The sequence below is a fragment of the Arachis stenosperma genome, chromosome 10, assembly GCF_014773155.1.
Source record: "Arachis stenosperma cultivar V10309 chromosome 10, arast.V10309.gnm1.PFL2, whole genome shotgun sequence".
In the NCBI taxonomy this organism is placed as follows: domain Eukaryota; kingdom Viridiplantae; phylum Streptophyta; class Magnoliopsida; order Fabales; family Fabaceae; genus Arachis; species Arachis stenosperma.
This window is the reverse complement of record NC_080386.1, coordinates 3737457-3742261: the sequence shown is the minus strand read 5'-3', so window position 1 is coordinate 3742261 and position 4805 is coordinate 3737457. Positions and strand designations below refer to the sequence as shown.

At 35.8% G+C, this 4805-nt stretch overlaps 1 pseudogene; it reads left to right on the top strand.

Annotated features, from left to right (window-relative positions):
* Positions 1–1150: 1150 nt before the first annotated feature.
* On the top strand, positions 1151–4805 carry LOC130956594 (G-type lectin S-receptor-like serine/threonine-protein kinase At1g11300; annotated as a pseudogene).

Genomic DNA, 4805 nt, shown 5'->3' with positions numbered 1-4805 from the left:
ATAAGATAAATAAGAAGGTTACAGATATTTTTTGATAAATTTACACCTTCTAGAATGAATAATTACATATTTTAAACAAAAATAAAACAAATAAATATGGATGGATCCTGTGTGTGACATACGGAGCAGATGACGTTTAAGAACTCAACAAAGAATAGATACTCATTGCAGATCATTACTCTTGAATAGAAAGGCTCACATAATCAAATATTTATTCCTAAAAATATTTTTAGAAAAACGGGGTGAGTTTTGCAACTCAATGACTAGACAATACATCTATAATCGACATGAGACCATATAAACATTATTATCAAAATAATTTTAATTAGAAAATAGTATTTAATAATAATAAGTGAATCAATAAGAGAGTTCTCATTCAGAAATCAAAAGTCTACACTCGGGCGGCTCCACCTCTATGGGTAGCCATTTCCTCTTGTATGTCCTAACAGATCTAACGTGTGGTCTACACGTTAGGCTAGCAATACCCCTACTAGTTGGAGTCTGAGTTAGATGCATCTAAGTTAACGTCATAACCGATGTTAACTACGATTTTCTAATACGAGCCTCCGAAACCAATTCAAAATATATAATTTTAAATATAACAAATTCTTCGGTCTTTCAAACATATGAGGTATCAAATCAAATCAAATAATACTTTCTCATCCAAATTCTTTTCAATCATGTTTTCTCAATCTTAAAGGCATTTCAAACATATTTCACAATTTTAAAATAAGTAAATACCTTTAGCTTTAACAAATCGAATTTTCAAACCAATTTAAAATTCTTTGATAATAATTTTATAAGTATAATTATAAGTTTAAAACACTGTATATCAAAATAATTATAAATACAAAACTAAACAATTATAAATATAAAACATATTCATATGGTGCTCTTGAGAGACTGAAAAGGCCAATTCTAGAGGGTCGAATTAAGAGGTGAGATAACGCTACATTGCTAGAATGCTAGCTACTCACTCATTAACGATATGGGATGCTAGCCTCTGACCAAGTCTCCTGGGGAATATCTTATAGTTTATGGTACCCTCTTATACGACACTTCTCAAATTGGAATAGTAGACACCAAAAGTTGTCTTTATTTATCTTTATTCTAACAGGGCTGGACTCACTCACTAACGTACCAAAGTAACATGCCAAATTTCCACATGCAATGCAAGCGATTCAAAATGATGACTATCAACTTGCCTTCTTCGTTGAGTTACATTGTATCTGTCCATTCATTTCATACTCGTTCATCTATCCTTCTCTGCATTTTCATGGAGCACTACCTATCCTTTCTTCTATTATTATTACTCTTCACTTTTGCCACTTCCTTAGACACCATCACCTCTTCTTATATCCTTAAGCCCCCTCAAACTTTGTTAAATGTTATTGCAAAGAAGTAATAAGAGAGAATTTGAAGAATAAGAAGAGGATTTGAAGAGAGAGAGTAAGTGTTATTCAAGCATTATGAATGAACCAATAGTTTTTTTTATTCTGCAGAAGTAACAAGTTCACCCTTATATACAAGTTGAAGCCATACTAAGTAACAAACTTCTGCCTAATAATTATAACAAACTTGAATTTAAATACTTGTATCTATCTTCTTTGTTCTTTATTTAGCTAACTAATAATATGAATGACAAACTTTAACCTCCAAGCATGGTATGTTCCACCTTGGATTCTTCAACCTTACCACCAACTCATCATCATCATTTTACCTCGGAATCTGGTACATAACCAACCCCCCTGTCGTCTGGGTTGCTAACAGAGACCAACCAATCAAAGGTGATGATAGTGGAGCAGTGCTCAAGATATCCGAGGATGGAAACCTTGTTATCATGGATGCACGTAATAATGAGATCCTTTGGTCAACGAACGTCTCAAACATCGCATCCCCCAACAACACAAGTGCTCAGCTTCTCACCACCGGAAACCTTGTGTTGCAAGATAACGCCACAGGGACGATACTACTGTGGCAGAGTTTCCAACACCCCACAGACACGCTCCTGCAGAACATGAAGATTAGCGCCAACAGGATCTCCGGCAAGAAAGTAAACATGACCTCGTGGAGAACTCCTCATGATCCATCCACTGGAGACTTCTCTGTGAGCCTTGAACGCCTCAGTATCCCTGAAGTGTTCATCTGGAGATGGAAGAGTGAACCTCACTGGCGAAGTGGCCCATGGAACGGTCAAATATTTCTTGGGATACCCGAGATGACCGCAAATTGTATTGACAAGTTCTACACGAGTGGAAAAGATGAAGAGAGCAACGGCACTTACTATCTTTCTTATAGCTATGCAATTCGTAATGTAAGGATGTTCGCGTTGGGTGCTGATGGAAACTTAAATGAGTACTACTGGGATTTTCCAAAGAAGCAATGGTCCATGATGTTGTCTGTTATCAACACTGAGTGCGGTGTTTATGGCAAGTGTGGAGAATTTGCAAGTTGCGACCCTAAAACTTCACCTATCTGCACTTGTTTGAGAGGGTATGTTCCAAGGAATGCAGAGGAGTGGAACAAACAAAACTGGAGCAGCGGCTGTGTTAGGAAGACACCTGTGCAGTGTGAGAGTGAGAAAGCCATAAAAAATAATAGTAGTGTTGAATCGGTAGCAGTAGAAGATGGGTTTGTGAGGCTTCAGAATACCAAGGTTCCAGATTATGCTGAGTGGTTTTCTTCCGTTGACTTTGACTGCAGAACTGCGTGTTTGGGAAACTGCTCTTGCAAAGCGTATGCTTATGATGTTGGAATTGGTTGTATGCTGTGGACTGGAAACTTGATTGACATACAGAGATTCCCAATGGGAGGAACCGATCTTTATATACGTGTTCCCTCTTCTGAGCTTGGTAAGTGTATTATACATATATGTGCATGCAGATGATTTCATACTTAATTACTTTGGTTAATTAACAGATGAGCAGAAGGAGAAAAAGCATGCCGCAGTGATCATTGCAGTTACAGTCTCAGTAGCAGGAACTATTGGGATTTTGATTTGCGCGTTTATCATGTGGAAAAGAAGAACTGCAATAGGAGGTGATGTATCATTCTTCTGCAGAATTAGTTTGATTGTATATGACTCTTGAATACTACTGTTTCTTCATTTATTCTATTGGCCATATATCCTATGCAGTTTACAAACATGATGAATTGTAAGGACCACGTGGTATTTATTGTCATAAAAAATTCCCTATACTTTCTCTTTGACAAATTTGTACTTTGATACAGAGAGAGCAAATTTCAGAATACCTACAATAACAAAATACCCAAGCAAAGTTAAACTCCCGGAGCTTTCCCAATTTGAGTTTGAAAAGCTTGCAATTGCAACAGATAACTTTCACTTGGCTAATAAGCTGGGACAAGGAGGATTTGGACTAGTATATAGGGTATTTCTTTTTCTCATATTGCAATTCACCATTCCTCAAAAGACAATTTTTGCGTCGCTATAGCTCTTGAAAATGTTTTGTAGGGAACATTGGAAGATGGACTAGAAGTAGCAGTTAAAAGACTTTCAAGAGCTTCATGTCAAGGATTAGAAGAATTTATGAATGAGGTTCTAGTAATATCAAAACTTCAGCACCGTAATCTTGTTAGACTTCTTGGATGTTGTGTAGAAGGAGATGAGAAGATTTTGGTATATGAATACATGCCAAATACAAGTTTAGATGCATATCTGTTTGGTTAGTTCTCAACCTTTTCTTATCAATAAATATGGTATGTGTATATCCAGGAGGCAACAACCATTTGGTGAAAAATATTCTCATCTAAAAATATATAATTGTTAATTTTATTTATGAATTTAAAGATATTTTACTTATATTCAGATATCACAAGTTTATCCTTTTAATCTTTTGCAGATTCATGTAAGCAAGTATTATATTGAGAAAAACGTTTTCACATTATCGAAGGAATAGCTCGAGGTTTACTTTATCTTCACAGAGACTCTCGACTAAGAATTATCCATAGAGATTTAAAGCCAAGCAATATATTACTTGATGAAGAGCTAAATCCAAAGATTTAAGATTTTGGTATGACAAGGATTTTTTGCCACACCGAAAATGAAGGAAATACTATGAGAGTTGCTGGGACATAGTAAGAATTCCTTTTGGTTTACAATTTTATGTATAAAATAACCTTATAATCAAGAATTTTAAAGACAAATTTTGTGCAGTGGTTATATGTCACCAGAATATGCTATAGAAGGACTATTTTCAGAAAAGTCTGATGTATTCAGCTTTGGTGTTTTACTACTAGAGATTGTCAGCCGTAGAAAGAATACTAGATTTTATGAAGATGCAGAATCTTTGAGTCTTTTAGGATTTGTAAGTCTTCTATTTACAAAAATCTTATTTCATCTGAATGACATGAATTTGATGCTGATCAAATAACTAGTTCATGTTTAAATGTTTGTAGGCATGGAAACTGTGGAATGCTGATAACATTCCACCTCTGACAGATCCAGAGATATCAAATCTGAACTGCAATGAAGATATAAAGAGGTGCGTGCATACATATTGGTCTTTTGTGTGTGCAAGAACTTGCAAGAGATAGGCCTACAATGACTGCAGTGGTTTCAATGCTTAATAGTGAGACTGTTAATCTTCCTTCTCCCAAGCAGCCAGCATTCGTTCAGAGGCAGACTCTGCTGGATATAGAGTCTTCTATGACAAGTGATGGATTATGCTCCATTAATAATGTGAGCCTAACAGATGTCCAAGGAAGATAACCGATTCGCCACAATCTTGGTTCAAAATAGTCACATTATGTATTGACACCAGGGGCGGAGCTTAGTTTAGACAAAG